We start from the raw sequence: 16309 nt of genomic DNA, 5'->3' as shown, positions 1-16309 counted from the left end.
TACACATTTCTGTTTGCAGAATCTCTATTGGGTGTTTGTCCCATCTGGTGAACTCTTGGTTGGCGAGAGGACCCCAAACCTCACTTCCATACAGCGCGATTGGTTCTATAATTGATTGTATTATTTTCAACCAGATTACGGTTGGGATGTCAATTTTGATATTCTTTTTGATGGCGTAAAAGGCTCTTCGTGCCTTGTCTCTCAGGTCATTCACAGCCTTGTTTAAGTTTCCGGTGTTATTAATGTTTATACAGAGATATGTGTAGTTCTTGGTGTGTTCTAGGGGCACGTTGTTTAGTTTGAAACGGTTATGTTGATTTTGGCTACTGGGCTTTTTTTGGAATATCATGACTCGAGTCTTCTTAAGGTTAACCGATAGGGCCCATGTTTGGCAGAAAGTGTGCAGGGTGTCCAGATGTTGCTGTAGACCCTCTTTTGTGGGTGACAGCAGCACCAGATCGTCTGCTCTCTCTCACTCACTCCCTCACTCCCTCACTCACTCCCTCTCTCACTCACTCACTCACTCACTCACTCACACACTCTCTCTCTCTCACTCACTCTCTCTCACTCATTCTCTCTCTCTCTCTCTCTCTCACTCACTCACTCACTCACTCACTCACTCACTCTCTCACTCACTCACTCACTCACTCACTCTCTCACTCACACACTCTCTCTCTCACTCACTCACTCTCTCACTCACTCACACACTCACTCACTCACTCACTCACTCACTCACTCTCTCACTCACTCACTCACTCTCTCTCTCACTCACTCTCTCTCTCTCTCTCTCTCTCTCGCTCGCTCGCTCGCTCTCTCACTCGCTCACTCACTCTCTCACTCACTCTCTCTCTCTCTCTCTCTCTCTCTCTCTCTCTCTCACTCTCTCACTCACTCACTCACTCACTCACTCACTCACTCACTCAATCAATCACTCACTCACTCACTCACTCACTCTCTCACTCACACACTCTCTCTCTCACTCACTCACTCTCTCACTCACTCACTCACTCACTCACTCACTCACTCACTCACTCACTCACTCACTCACTCACTCACTCTCTCACTCACTCACTCACTCTCTCTCTCTCTCACTCACTCTCTCTCTCTCTCTCTCTCTCGCTCGCTCGCTCTCTCACTCGCTCACTCACTCTCTCACTCACTCTCTCTCTCTCTCTCTCTCTCTCTCACTCTCTCACTCACTCACTCACTCACTCACTCACTCACTCACTCACTCACTCACTCAATCAATCACTCACTCACTCACTCTTTCTCTCACTCACTCACTCACTCACTCACTCACTCTTTCTCTCACTCACTCTTTCTCTCACTCACTCACTCACTCACTCACTCACTCACTCTTTCTCTCACTCACTCACTCCCTCACTCACTCACTCACTCCCTCACTCACTCACTCTTTCTCTCACTCACTCACTCTTTCTCTCACTCACTCACTCACTATCTCACTCTTTCACTCACTCACTCACTCACTCACTCACTCACTCACTCACTCACTCACTCACTCACTCACTCACTCTTCTCTCACTCACTCACTCACTCACTCACTCACTCACTCTTTCTCTCACTCACTCACTCACTCACTCACTCACTCACTCTTTCTCTCACTCACTCACTCACTCACTCACTCACTCACTCTTTCTCTCACTCACTCACTCACTCACTCACTCTTTCTCTCACTCACTCACTCACTCACTCACTCTTTCTCTCACTCACTCACTCACTCACTCACTCACTCACTCTTTCTCTCACTCACTCACTCACTCACTCACTCTTTCTCTCACTCACTCACTCACTCTCACTCACTCACTCACTCTTTCTCTCACTCACTCACTCACTCACTCACTCTTTCTCTCACTCACTCTTTCTCTCACTCACTCACTCTTTCTCTCACTCACTCACTCTTTCTCTCACTCACTCACTCACTCACTCACTCACTCACTCACTCTTTCTCTCACTCACTCACTCACTCACTCACTCTTTCTCTCACTCACTCACTCACTCACTCACTCACTCTTTCTCTCACTCACTCACTCACTCACTCACTCACTCTTTCTCTCACTCACTCACTCACTCACTCACTCTTTCTCTCACTCACTCACTCACTCACTCACTCACTCACTCTTTCTCTCACTCACTCACTCACTCACTCACTCACTCTTTCTCTCACTCACTCACTCTTTCTCTCACTCACTCACTCTTTCTCTCACTCACTCACTCTTTCTCTCACTCACTCACTCACTCACTCACTCACTCTTTCTCTCACTCTTTCTCTCACTCACTCACTCACTCACTCTTTCTCTCACTCACTCACTCACTCTTTCTCTCACTCACTCACTCACTCACTCACTCACTCACTCACTCACTCTTTCTCTCACTCACTCACTCACTCACTCACTCACTCACTCACTCACTCACTCACTCACTCACTCACTCACTCTTTCTCTCACTCACTCACTCTTTCTCTCACTCACTCACTCTTTCTCTCACTCACTCACTCTTTCTCTCACTCACTCACTCACTCACTCACTCACTCTTTCTCTCACTCTTTCTCTCACTCACTCACTCACTCACTCACTCACTCACTCACTCACTCACTCACTCACTCACTCACTCTTTCTCTCACTCACTCACTCACTCTTTCTCTCACTCACTCACTCACTCACTCACTCTTTCTCTCACTCACTCACTCACTCACTCACTCTTTCTCTCACTCACTCACTCACTCACTCACTCACTCACTCTTTCTCTCACTCACTCACTCACTCCACTCTTTCTCTCACTCACTCACTCACTCACTCACTCACTCACTCACTCACTCACTCACTCACTCACTCTCTCTCTCACTCACTCTCACTTTGTGTGTCTGTGGTGTGAATGGTTCTTCCTCATCATCCTTTTCATCTTTATCCTGTTGACCTCCTGCTTCAGTTTCTTTTCCTAAAGCACTGCGAATCGTTCATAAGATAAGTACATTAGTGATTTGATTTCTGTGTTTGGATGTAATTTGATTATCTGAACATTGTGTTATTTTTAGAATAAGCATCATTTCAACCAAACATAACTGTAGTTATGTAAATTCACAGTAAAACCTTTTGTTTTTCATTTGCTTTGAATTGATTTTATAGGAAAGCTGTTAACAATGTCACATTGATGTTTGATGGATGTATTGGTTGTGATTTATTATTATTTTGGTTTGTTTTCAGATTTCTCTGTGCACTTCAGTCTCGCTCCCGGACAACACAGCACTCTTTCCATAACCCGTAACAGATAACAGCTTTAACCAAGGCCTTCTTTCTCAACTAGAGCTTCTATTTTGATGTACATATCTATATATAATTCAGAACAACACTTATTTTCTGTCTGAAGAAAGTCTTTTCTTTTTATATGGGCAAATACAGAGCAATACTTGATGAAATCAGGTCACCGTTTGCTGGATTTGTATTGCTATTTTTACCTTTGTGTCATTAATATGCCATGTGATCTCTTCAGGGTTTGTAAGAAATAATGAATATAATTCAGCTTTATGAATGAAAACTGCTTATTTAAGAAAAAGATTTTATACCTTGAGATAAAAATGTGTACATTTCTTGCATAAATAAATGATTATATTCAACAACTGAGCTATTGCATTTTTATGACAATAAATATTTCTGTGCATTTATGAGAATCACGTGTTTGTTCCGTCTTCTGTAGAGATTCACGTCTGTCAGACAGATAGTTGTAGTTGTAAACTAGTTATATACTCCGACCTCTCCACTGGTAATTTAGTCCCTAGTGTCAAACATAAAGTTGAATTAATAGTGTAGTTATTTATTTGTGAGGATGATGAATGAATGTCTGTCAGTCTTGTGAAGATCTCAGGTGTGTGACAGTATTTGTACAGTTATTCATAGTGTTGTGAAATGACTACACGCTTCTGTGTTTAACGGATGTGTCCTCATTCTGTCTGTCTGACCTGCAAACCGATCGAAATCCATCAACACGAAGCACTTGAATATCAATCATGTAAATGCACAGATTGTCCTGAAAATGTCATACAGACACGACAGCAGTTTTGAGGATTGATCTGCTGATAAGGCAAAACATGACAAACTTTACACCACAACTGACTGAAATAACCCTCCGGCCGGCCGAGTTTCTTTTATGATGGTCTCATGAACTGCTGTCAAACAGATGAAATGGTTTCAAGCGTTGATGGTGTTGTATTGAGTCTTGTTTGTTGAGAGAAATGAATGTGAGTTACAGAGCGTGAAATGACGCTGGAGATGATAATGACACGCTTGTTAGAGCCATCACATGTGATTAATAACTTGAATCAACAGATCACAGTTTAATTCTGCTGCTTATAAACGGTGTTAGTATTCAGTAATGAGTAATCAAACCAATGACTGTTTCTACGTTACGCCGTTACCGTTACTGACAATAAAATGCAGCGTTACTATATTTGAGCAGACTGAAGCTGTTTTCATCCCAGCAGGCTCTCTCTCATCCAAATGACCTGCTAAGTTTTGATTGGTGTGAGTGTGGAGGGAAATGACGGCATAACTGATGATGATTGGCTGAGGACATATTCATCTTTTGCCAACCAGAGGCAGATGCTGCGTCCCCATTCGCATACTATCCGTCCTAAATAATCTTCGAAAATAGAATGAGTATGTCCCAAATCATAGTATACTGAAGGAGTTTTCTCAAAGTACCTGGATGGTCTACTGTTTCCGGTGAAAATTTGAAGTTGGAATCCAGTGTCACATAACGGCTGATGTTACCCACAACTCAAACAAAGTTTAAGAACACGACATAAAATATTTATTGGCTAAATTACTAAATGTAGGTAAACATGACATACAAGTTAATAAATGAATAGATACTTCAATGCAAGGAAGAGCTGTATTTTGATGTTTGTGACAGTTAAGGATCAAAGTGTCGTCTAGGCAACAACGACCACTTCCGTTTCGTGTTAGTATATCCGAGTGTGTCCATCCAGTTTTGCTAAGCAATAAAATGTATATACTTTAAGGGCCTAATATAAGTAGGTGAATTGGGAGGCAGCAAGAGTAGGGTGGGTTTTCACACACAAACAGATGCTGCGTCAGAAATTGCCTACTTCCATACTATACAGTAGGCGAAAATGAGTATGAGTCATGAATAGTATGTCCGAAAACTCAGAATGTAAAAAACAGTATGCAAGAAATACCCGGATGGTCTACTAGTTCTGCTGAAATTTTTCTCTATCCCACGATGCCACAGGAGCTACTTTTTATTTCAAAAGTAAATCAAATAAATATAGCGGTAAACTTTAAGGTGGACGTCCGTTTTTAATGAAAGTGCCAATAAATGAATTTCTCATGACAAAATTATGTTTTACTAACGTTCACGTCTAGGTTGTTATTAAAACATATACATTTTGTCATTTAGTCATGGTCTAATGGTCAGACTCATGACCAGAAGGTTGCCGGTTCAATCCTCAGGGCCGGCGGGTAACGACTGAAGTGTCTTTGAGCATGGCACCTAACCCCTACTTGCTCCCCGGATGCTGCGGTGATATCTGCCCACTGCTCTGTGTGTATGTGTGTTCACCACTTTCTGTGCGTGTGTTCTACTCTCTGGATGGGTTAAAATCAGAGGTCACATATCGGTTATGGGTCACCATACCTGCGTAATAGGTACATTTCTTTTCACTTTCTTCTAACGACTAATGGATTTTTTTGTCTGTTTTGTTTATTGTATTTTATTCTGCTGATTATTAATTTCTCTTTCTATGTTTTGTTACAAAATCTCTGTACGGCACTTTGTTAACCTTTAGGTTGTTTTTAAATGTGATTTATAAATAAAATAACTAACTAATTACTTTTTAAAAGTAATGTGTCCATCATTGCAAATCACACCCTTTAAAATTCAACTCTTCCTTTTTTATACAAAACTCAGCTCTTCAGAATAAGACAATCAAGACAATCATGTAAAAAAATATATTGCTGAAATCTCAGATCTATATATTTCTTGATTTTATTTTTATGCAATAAATCATTCATATTTGTCACTGTGTTTACAAATATCTAAGCATTTAAAAGTATTAAAAAGTCTTCGTCAACTTCGACTAAACAGTATTTCATCATTTAAAAATGACAGTGTTTTTTATATTTCTTGAGAATTTGGACATCCGAGGTTTCGAGGAAAGCGACAATATACAAAAGTCAAGATATAATGTATGTATAAATGGACATTAGTACACAACAGAGGAGCCAACATCAATACTGTGACTAAACACTTTTTTTAATGCAATTTTACACTTTCTATATATATATTTGTCTATGTGAACTATACCTCTAGTGATATTTGGCCCATTTTTTAAAAGTCTGTCATTATTTACTCACCATGACTTGCAGAATACAAAAGAAGATATTTAAAAAATGTTGTCAACTGGTCCCAATTCACTTGCAATTGGTTTCGTGTCTGTACAATAGAAGTAAACGGGTACTGCAGCTGTTCGGTTCCCAACATTCTTCAAAATATCTTCTGTTGAGTTCTGGGGAAGAAAGAAACTCATAAAGGTTTGAAAAACTTTAAGTACTTGAAGTGAATTTCTATGAAGGTGTGTAAAGAAGATCAGCTTAAGTAACCGCCAAACAAAATACAGTATATCATCTAAAAGTTGTGTGTCATTTTTTTAACTTCTATCTGGGCACATAAAATATGAAAATGTTCTTTCAGTCTGTGTTTTAGTTTACATTTACAGTTTACTAATAGTACATTTGAATAAACTCGTTTGTACATGTTATTAATATTTATAGTGTTTGTGTATTGATGTTTTATTTGTTGTTTGTGTATTACTTTTGTGTGTATTTTTCCATACGGTGTTTATTAAAACAGGATGAAAGATCTCATGTTTCTCTGAGATTTGATTTGAAACAAAGACGCTTGAATTATTGAAGTGAGACATGTGAGCTCCACGCAGCAGATCAGAAACACTTCTTATGAAAGTATTTCTCACCCACATCACACACGCACACGCATGCACGCGCGCACACACACACACACACACACACACACACACACACACACACATACACACTATAATGTTGATGTCATCATCACACACTCATAAATAAAAGCTGATCGTTTACTCAGCAGCAGTTCAGTCAGAAGGCTCAGTTTTACCCTGTTTACTGCGGTACAGAAAGATCTGAGCAACTGTACAGACAGGAAGTTCATCATCCAGATCAGATGGTGTGATGGTAGTCTAGTGGGTTAAACCACTGAACTGGTAAATCAAAAGGTTGCTGGTTCGATCCCAGCAGCCACCACCAGTGTGTCCTTGAGCAAGACACTTTACTCCATGTTGCTCCAGGGGGATTGTCCCTGTAATAAGTGCACTGTAAGTCACTTTGGATAAAAGCGTCTGCTTAATGACTAAATGTAAATGTAGATCAAGAGAAGACAGTTTATTATCATTCACCTCTGAACAGAAAGATCTTCAAGTACATGTTTCTGAAATACCTCAAACTAAATGTATAACATACTGTGGATTTCATAAAAACAGCACAACCCAGTAAAAAAGTGTAACTGTCAGTAGAAAAGTGTAAGTGTAAAGCAGTTGTGTTCTCTGTCCACTGCGGTCACACACTGTGAGAATTGATCAACATCACATCAGTGTTCTTAATGAAATGAGCCGTGAGCAGAACATCAAATACACACATTTCCTGAACTCAACTAAGACCCTTATGAGCATTCATGATAAATGATTTGATAGAAACCAAATGTCTTTTACACACATGTCGTGTTTCATGTGAGAATATAAATGATGTGTCAAAGGTGTGATGTATGATCAGAAACACACAAACACGCATGAAAATGAATGACGGCCCTTATTTGTGTCTTATAACCCTCAAAACTCTCTCTCTCTCTCCCTTTCTCTTTCTCTCTCTCTCTCTCTCTCTCTCTCTCCCTCTCTCCCTCTCTCCCTTTCTCTCTCTCTCTCTCTCTCTCTTCTCTTTCTCTTTCTCTATCTCTCTCTCTCTCTCTCTCTCTCTCAAGATTCAAAGGAGCTTTATTGGCATGATAAAAGAAAATTTACATTGCCAAAGCACAAGATTAAATATAAACATGCAGAAATACAGATTAAGATCAAAAATAAGATAGAATAAAATTAAAAGTCTATAAGAAAAAATCTATATATATACACATCTCAATATAAACAGAAAAAGAGTTTTAATTAAAGTTCTCAATGAGGGTGACAGTGTCAGTTTGTGTGTGTTGTCCTGTCAGTGTTGTGTTGTGTTGTGCTGGTTGTTCTTTGGTCGTGGCAGGACTTGACATATCTTGCAGCAGGTTTGAGCTTCTTGACTTTTCTCCCAGTATGTATGAGATCTTGTCCTTTTGTTGAAACTGGTCAAAGTCTTTGTGTAAGTTTGTAAACTGGGGGAAGAATGTTTCTCTGATGTGTGTGTAGTTGGGACAGGAGAGGAGAAAGTGCACCTCTGTTTCCACTTGATTGTGTGTGCAGTGTGGACACAGTCGCTCTTCTCTCGGTGTCCATGTGTGTCTGTGTCTGCCCGTCTCTACAGTGAGCTGGTGATCACTGAGTCTGTACATGCTCAACACTTTTCTTAGTTTAGGGTCTGATACGCTTGTGAGGTATTCTGACACTTTATATTCTCTCTTTAGTGACAGATAGCATTCCACTTTACTTTGCTGAGCTGTTGCTTCTGTCCAGTGTTTGACATATTTCTCTTTTTGTCTTTTCATCATTTGGTTTAGTCTGGCTGGGGTTTGGGGTTGACTTGGGCATGTTTGGGGTTGTAGAGTTAGTTGTGAGATCAGTTGGATGAAGGGGTTTCTCTCTGGGCTCAGCTCTTGATGACTTAAGGCTTTGTGATGGAGTGTGTCTGTGTCGCTGTTCTTAAGGTGTGTGTAGAATTTTAAAGATCTTTTTTGTATTTTAATGATTAGAGGATACAGTCCTAATTCTGCTCTGCAGGCGTTGTTTGGAGTTTTTCTCTGTACCCGTAAAATGTTTTTACACATTTCTGTTTGCAGAATCTCTATTGGGTGTTTGTCCCATCTGGTGAACTCTTGGTTGGCGAGAGGACCCCAAACCTCACTTCCATACAGCGCGATTGGTTCTATAATTGATTGTATTATTTTCAACCAGATTACGGTTGGGATGTCAATTTTGATATTCTTTTTGATGGCGTAAAAGGCTCTTCGTGCCTTGTCTCTCAGGTCATTCACAGCCTTGTTTAAGTTTCCGGTGTTATTAATGTTTATACAGAGATATGTGTAGTTCTTGGTGTGTTCTAGGGGCACGTTGTTTAGTTTGAAACGGTGATGTTGATTTTGGCTACTGGGTTTTTTTTGGAATATCATGACTCGAGTCTTCTTAAGATTAACCGATAGGGCCCATGTTTGGCAGAAAGTGTGCAGGGTGTCCAGATGTTGCTGTAGACCCTCTTTTGTGGGTGACAGCATCACCAGATCGTCTGCAAACAGGAGGCATTTCACTTCGGTGTCTTGTAAGGTCGGACCGGGTGCTGGTGACTGTTCTAGAGCTCCAGCTAATTCATTGGTGTAAATGTTAAATAGTGTAGGACTTAGACTACAGCCCTGTCTCACTCCACGACTCTGGGAGAGAAAGTCTGTGTGCTTGTTGCCAATTTTAACTGCAACTGTGTTATTGGTGTACATTGATTTGATGATGTCGTAGGTTTTTCCTCCGATGCCGCATTGAATCAACTGAAGAAAAAGTCCCTCATGCCAGATTGAGTCAAAAGCTTTTTTGAAGTCAACAAAGCATGAGTAGAGCTTTCTTTTATTTTGGTTCGTTTCTTTGTCAATTAAGGTCCGAAGAGTGTATATATGATGGGATGTGCGGTATTTGGGTTGGAAACCAATTTGGCATTTTCTCAGGATGTTTTGGTTGTTTAGATATTGGAGAAGTCTGCTGTTAAGAATGTTACAGAGGAGTTTACCTAGATTACTGTTTACACATATTCCGCGGTAATTATTAGGGTCGAATTTGTCTCCACTTTTATGGATTGGAGTTATGAGACCTTGGTTCCAGATTGTGGGAAATATACCTGTACTAAAGATGATATTAAACAGTTTGAGGATGGCGAGTGTAAGTTTTTGGTCTGCGTGTTTAATCATCTCGTTTAGGATACCGTCGATACCACTTGCTTTTTGGGATTTAAGTTTTGGTATATTTTGGCCCAGTTCAGCGAGTGTAATTGGATAGTCTAAAGGGTTTTGGTAATCTTTAATTGTTGACTCCAGAGTGCATAGTTTGTTGTGTAGGTTAGTTTGTTCATGGTTCTTGTTTATTTTACTAAAGAGGTTTGAGAAGTGCTTTATCCATACGTCTCCGTTCTGAATGGGAAGATCTTCATGGTGGGGTTTGTTAAGTGTGCTCCAATGTTCCCAGAAGCGATTTGTTTCTAGAGATTGTTCAATTGCTTTTATCTGGTTTTGTGTATCTTGTTTCTTTTTCTTCCTTAGTGTGTCCTTATATTGTTTAACTTTTTCATGGTAGAGTTGGCGTGTGTTTACATTGTCAGCATCTCTGTGTTTCTGATTTGATAGAATTCTTACTTCTTTTCTAAGGTTTTTACACTCCTTATCAAACCATTTCTCATTTACAGGCTTTTTGTTTGGTTTTGTGTTAGTGGGTTTTAGGTCAGATAGGGTTGCAGATATTGTAAAAATTTGGTTAATCCTGTCTACTGCTAAATTTACACCTTCATAATTGTGTGGAAATGGGGTATCGAGGAATTTATTCAGTAGGATTTGAATTTTTGGTTCACGAGTTATGCTTTCGTATGTCTCTTCGCAATTTTGTTTCCACCTGAATGTTTGTTTTAGGGTATGGAGGTGAGTTTGTTTTGATGCGTCTGTGTTAGGTTCGGATCTATTGAGGTAGAGAGTGATTTTACTGTGATCTGACTTTGGGGATGGTGGGCTAACTGTGAACGCTCTGAGGGAGTTAGGATTCAGATCCGTGATGAAATAGTCTACCGTACTGTTACCCAGCTTAGAACTATAGGTGTACCTACCGTATGAATCTCCTCGTAGTCTTCCATTGACCATGTACAGACCCAGTGTGCGACAAAGATGGAGAAGTCTTGATCCATTTTTGTTTGTTGTTTTATCGTAGTTTAGTCTTTGTGTGTGTGTAGGTATGGAAAGGACATCTCCTCCTGGAATGTGTTTGTCTCCCTTGGAGTGAACTGAGTCTGACTCTTCGCCTGTCCTGGCATTTAGGTCTCCGCAGATCAGAACATTGCCCTGTGACTGAAAGTAGTTGATCTCCTCTTCCAGGATCGTGAAACTGTCCTCATTGAAGTAGGGTGACTCTGCTGGAGGGATGTAGGTTGCACACAGGAAGATATTCTTATCTCTTGAAGTGATGGTCTTGTTGATTTCTATCCATGTGTAAAACTGGCCAGTTTTAATCATTTTTGTTGAGTTAGCGTATTCAGATTTATACCATATCAGCATTCCGCCTGAGTCTCTTCCCTGTGTGACACCAGGCAGTTTGACGGATGGAATGATGAATTCTCTGTAGTTTGTAGGGCGACCAGTGGGTCCGTCTCCTCTACTCCATGTCTCCTGTAGGATGAGGATGTCTGAGTTTTTTGTTTCAGAGCTGAAGTCTATGTTTTTGCTTTTCAGTCCAAAAGCAGATGACCTCAGGCCTTGAATATTCCAACATGATATTGTAAATGATTTGTTATCCATAAGTTATTAATTTGTTTAGTGCGGATTTTGTCTTAGTACAGCAGGTGTGAGCAGATCAGGTTCAGCATCTGATGGATGTCTTTTAGCTCGGCTGTTGGAGCTTGTGCAGATGTCGGTGTGGAGTTTCTGCTCACTGTCTGGGCATAGCTTAGGCTGCTGGAGTTCTGTTGCATATGCCGGGTGGGGGGTGTAGGCAGCAGGGGTGGTGCTCTGGTCTGTTGGCTGTTGTTTTGGCAACGAGGGGGGCCCAGTCTCTGGCTGTTTTTAGAAGGTGCGGTGTGGTTCATCCATGGTCTGGGTAGGGACTGCCTTGCTCCGTTGCTTCTAGGGGGGTTGTTTGTGTTGCGGTTTAGAGCAACATCTTTTAATTTCTTTGTAAAGATGGGGACAGACGCTCTGTACAGGTGTACATGGTCATAGAGGCATGTAAGGTCCAAGGTGGGATGATGTGCCAGGTGCACTTGAGGTTTGAGTGCACAAGTTCTAGAGAGATTTGCGTTTATTTGTTGAATTGTGTCTGGGTGGAAGTCTTTCCGTGGTAGCAGTGTCGAGATGGTGATTTTGGCATTTGGGAAGGTGGTTGTAGCTTTTTCGATTACCCTTTCGAGTGCTGTGGCCACTCTTTCTTGTTGTGCTCTCAGGTCGTTTGTGCCAGTGTGAATTATAATGTGGCTTGGTGATCCTAGGTTGTCCTTGTTCAGTAGTCTGAGGGCACTGTGCGTGTTGGGGCACCAGAGTTTGGACACCCTTTGTTTGGGGAAGAGCTTTTTTTCGTCTATGAATTTCCCATTTGAGTCTATCAGAAGGACAATATCTGTTTTCTGTGAGTCCTCTGTGGGTGTTGGAGTGTTGTCAGGTTCATTGCGTTGATCTGTACTGGGCAAAGGGTTTGGTGAAGATGGTGGGTTTTGGCTGGGTTGTGACAATGAGGTCTGTGAGCTGTGGACCGTTTGAAGGGTGACCTGTTGTTCTGGACCATTTTTGGAGTTGAGGGCTGTGAGGTGGGTATCTTTCTCGTGTTTCAGTTCTCTTATCTCCTCTCTTAAAGCAGTTAGCTGGGTCCGGTGACTCTCTGTCTGCTGTGTGATCTGGGTTTCCAGTGATGCCAGCTGAACCTTGAGCCTCTCCCTTCCTTGCACTAGCTGCTTCACTTCGGCCTGAAGTGAAGACAGTTCTTTCCTGATGTTGTCTCCCTCTTTTTGTTTGGCTGTGGGTTTGTTGCCGGATTGGTCTGGGCTTTGTATGGTTTGGAGAGAAAGAGTAATTTCTCTGAGCTGTACTAGTTCCCCCTCCAGGGCTGTAAATCTCTCTCTCATGTCAGTACAGTAGCAATGTGAATGGAGGTCCTTTGGTTGTTCTGCGTTAGGAGGATCTATATGTTCTTGCTGATCATCAGAAACTGGGGTTCTGTCTGGTTCCTCTGTGGTGGGTTGCTCATTGTCGGGTTCCAGTTGTAATCTTCCTTTGATACTGAGGAAGTTTTGTTCGAAAAGTCCTTGAGTGCTTTTCACTACAACTATCCCTGTTGTTTTGTAGATGTTAACATTGATCATTGTTACGTCATCCTCATTTTTAATTTTTAGCTGGAAACCCCCACAGATGCCTTTTCTTTCAGCGTTTGGGAATTCTGAGATGATGGCTTTGTGCCATGAATGAGGTCGGTTGGTGTAGAAAATCAGGTTACTGGTGCTACCATCTTTATGAAGGTCTGCGAATAAAGTCTCTGAGTTTTCTGTGAGTCTTTCCTTGCTGTATCGTTCGTAACCTCTTTTGGGTAGTGTAGAGGAATGGCCTCCACACATTGGGGTTGTGCACTCATGATGAAATGGGCCGTTCGCACCTGTGTGGGCGTTGGTTGAGGAATGTCCTTTGTTTGGTCCAGTCGTTTTCTCACCTTCCAATTCACACCTCTGAGGCGTGGGTCATGTGGTTGAGCAGAGTTTGCTGCCTCAGTAACACTATTGTATCTTTGAGTAAAACTTTTAGTTTCTTTTCTTTTGCTTGTTTTGTTTGTTTGATTGTAGTTATTGTCGAGTATTTGGCACAAAGTGATGGTAAAGTACTTACTTTGGTACCTGGTAGAAGATAGTCCTTGATAATCTAGTCCTCTTGTTATTTTTGGTTTGTTTGTAGAGCAGGATTGTTGGGTCGGTGTCCTTTGTGTCCTTTGTGTCCTTTTCTGATATTTTGTTCCAGAAATCCAGATTAAGAGTAAAAGTTTGATTTAAAAAACAACAGGTTCCGTTAATGAAGGTTTGTGTATGTCTCCTTTGTAAAAAATTCCAAGGAATTTCAGGTTAATCCAGTAGTAAAATATGTATGTTGCAGGAGCTCAAGAGTGTGTGACCTCTCTCTCTGACTATCTCTCTCTCTCTCTCTCTCTCTCTCTCTCTCTCTCTCTCCCTCTCTTACTCTCTGCCTCTCTCTCTCTCTCTCTCTCTCTCTCCCTCTCTCTCTCTCTCTCTCTCTCTCTCTCTCTCTCTCTCTCTCTCCTCTCTCCCTCTCTTACTCTCTGCCTCTCTCTCTCTCTCTCCCTCTCTCTCTCTTACTCTCTCTCTCTCTCTCTCTCTCTCTCCCTCTCTTACTCTCTGCCTCTCTCTCTCTCTCTCCCTCTCTCTCTCTTACTCTCTCTCTCTCTCTCTCTCTCTCTCTCTCTCCCTCTCTTACTCTCTGCCTCTCTCTCTCTCTCTCTCTCTCTCTCTCTCTCTCTCTCTCTCTCCCTCTCTTACTCTCTGCCTCTCTCTCTCTCTCCCTCTCTCTCTCTTACTCTCTCTCTCTCTCTCTCTCTCTCTCTCTGTCTCTCTCTCTTTCTCTCTCTCTCTTAAAATGTGAAACCCAATACTAAAATAAAGTGGATTCATAGTGTGTTGTTATGACAATGAAATGTGCATATATCGTAGTTGGGTGAAATATGAACAAAAGCGAGCGTTGGGTTATAATTGAACCTGTGATGGGTTGTTGTTTCCTCACCCTGCATTGACATTATAAGGATTAAGAGAATGTATGAAATGAATCATTGTGAATGACTGCAATGAAGCTATTGAAAGAAGAAATGAGGTCTCATATATATTCATATTCATTCGGTCAGACAGAAGACATTTAGTGTGACGTGTCGATGACACACAGCATGTTTAGATTTGTGCATTCAGGTATGATGAAGCGATGATATGTTCAGACATTAATGTGGCTCTTATGCAATTTTTCAGATATGAGCCGGATGAACAACATGATCTCTGAAAACCTTCATTAACGTTGAGAAAATATAAACAAATGTGACCCTGATTCTGCTTCATCCCGCTGAACATCTCACTCATGTCTCACTTTCGCCTTCACAATCCTTCACAAGAACATTCTCATACACACAGTGTGTGCAGCTGCACACTTTCAGATCTCCTCCTTTAATGATGTTTTATTAACGTCAAGGAAATATGAACGAGCGCCTGTCAACATCCAGATCCTTCACGAGCCGCAGGAATGACTTATATTAACATAAACCTGCAGCACTCGGACAAACAAAAGTGTGTATTCTGCTCAGACCCTGATGTGCAGCTGAACACTTTCACACATTATTATAAATATGAACACTGCGTGGATTTTCGCTTAATCATGTTTTATAAATGAGGCGCCAGGACACATCATGTCTGTATGTGTTGAACATCAGTACTGACCTTAAAGTGTTTGTTAAGAGATGCTGTGTGCTCGTGTCACATACAGTCTACATGAACATCTGAGAAAAGAAAAATCTTTGTCTATCCTGTGAGCAATCGATGAAACACTAAACATATATGATTACAGAATAAAACAAGACTTCAGATTCAGTTCACAAACACAAAATTAATATGATCTTATTGATCAAATCTCTTGAATCCATTCTGGTGTCATATAAGGGCAGAACATGTATAAATAAAATGTACATATAATAAGGCACTATAGTATATATATATATATATATAGTAATATTTCACTTTCACTACTCCTATAGTGTGCACTAAAGTGACTTTTATTTCTGCATGTATATAACACTACCTCTACTTACAACATTATTCATCTGTACAAGCGTACATACAATCTGTTAATATGTATATTCTACTATATACTGCCCGGTACAATGTCTCTTATATGTGCATGTTGCAGAATCTCTTAGACTGTAAATCATATTATGTTGTATTGTCATTGTGTTGAATGTCTGTACTAGAAGCTCCCGACACCAATCCCTTGTGTGTGCAAGCATCACGTTTATTTACTAGAGACTTTTGATCTGTTTTTATAAGTTCTTGTGGTGTCTTGTGTAGTGCCGCCAATTTAGTAATTTAGTTTCTAGATTTAGCATCTTTCAGTCAGCCTTGGCAACTTAATTTTCTAAAAGCACCTAGCAACAAATCTAGCTATTCTTTTAATTTATTTGGCAACTTTTGAAAAGTGACTATATAATATAATAAAGCCAAGCATTTCCCCTCAAAATTACACAAAATAATCACACACTTAGACACTTGTATGTTTGGCTCCAAAAGTCTGTAGACACATGTTCCCAAAGCAGTCCTGGAGGAGCCCAGTATCTCTC

At 40.8% G+C, this 16309-nt stretch overlaps 1 protein-coding gene across 1 annotated transcript in view; it reads left to right on the top strand.

Moving 5' to 3' along the window:
* Positions 1 to 3638, top strand: part of mbd2 (methyl-CpG binding domain protein 2) — a 24237-nt gene extending 20599 nt beyond the window's left edge. Inside the window, exon 7 of the mRNA XM_056746695.1 lies at positions 3222 to 3638. The gene's annotated coding sequence lies outside the window, so the exon portion shown is untranslated. The remainder of the gene's footprint in view (positions 1 to 3221) is intronic.
* Positions 3639 to 16309: the final 12671 nt, after the last annotated feature.

The sequence above is a fragment of the Triplophysa dalaica genome, chromosome 4 (assembly GCF_015846415.1).
Source record: "Triplophysa dalaica isolate WHDGS20190420 chromosome 4, ASM1584641v1, whole genome shotgun sequence".
Taxonomy (NCBI): Eukaryota; Metazoa; Chordata; class Actinopteri; order Cypriniformes; family Nemacheilidae; genus Triplophysa; species Triplophysa dalaica.
Note: the sequence above shows the minus strand (reverse complement) of the source record. Positions and strands in the feature narration are given on the sequence as shown.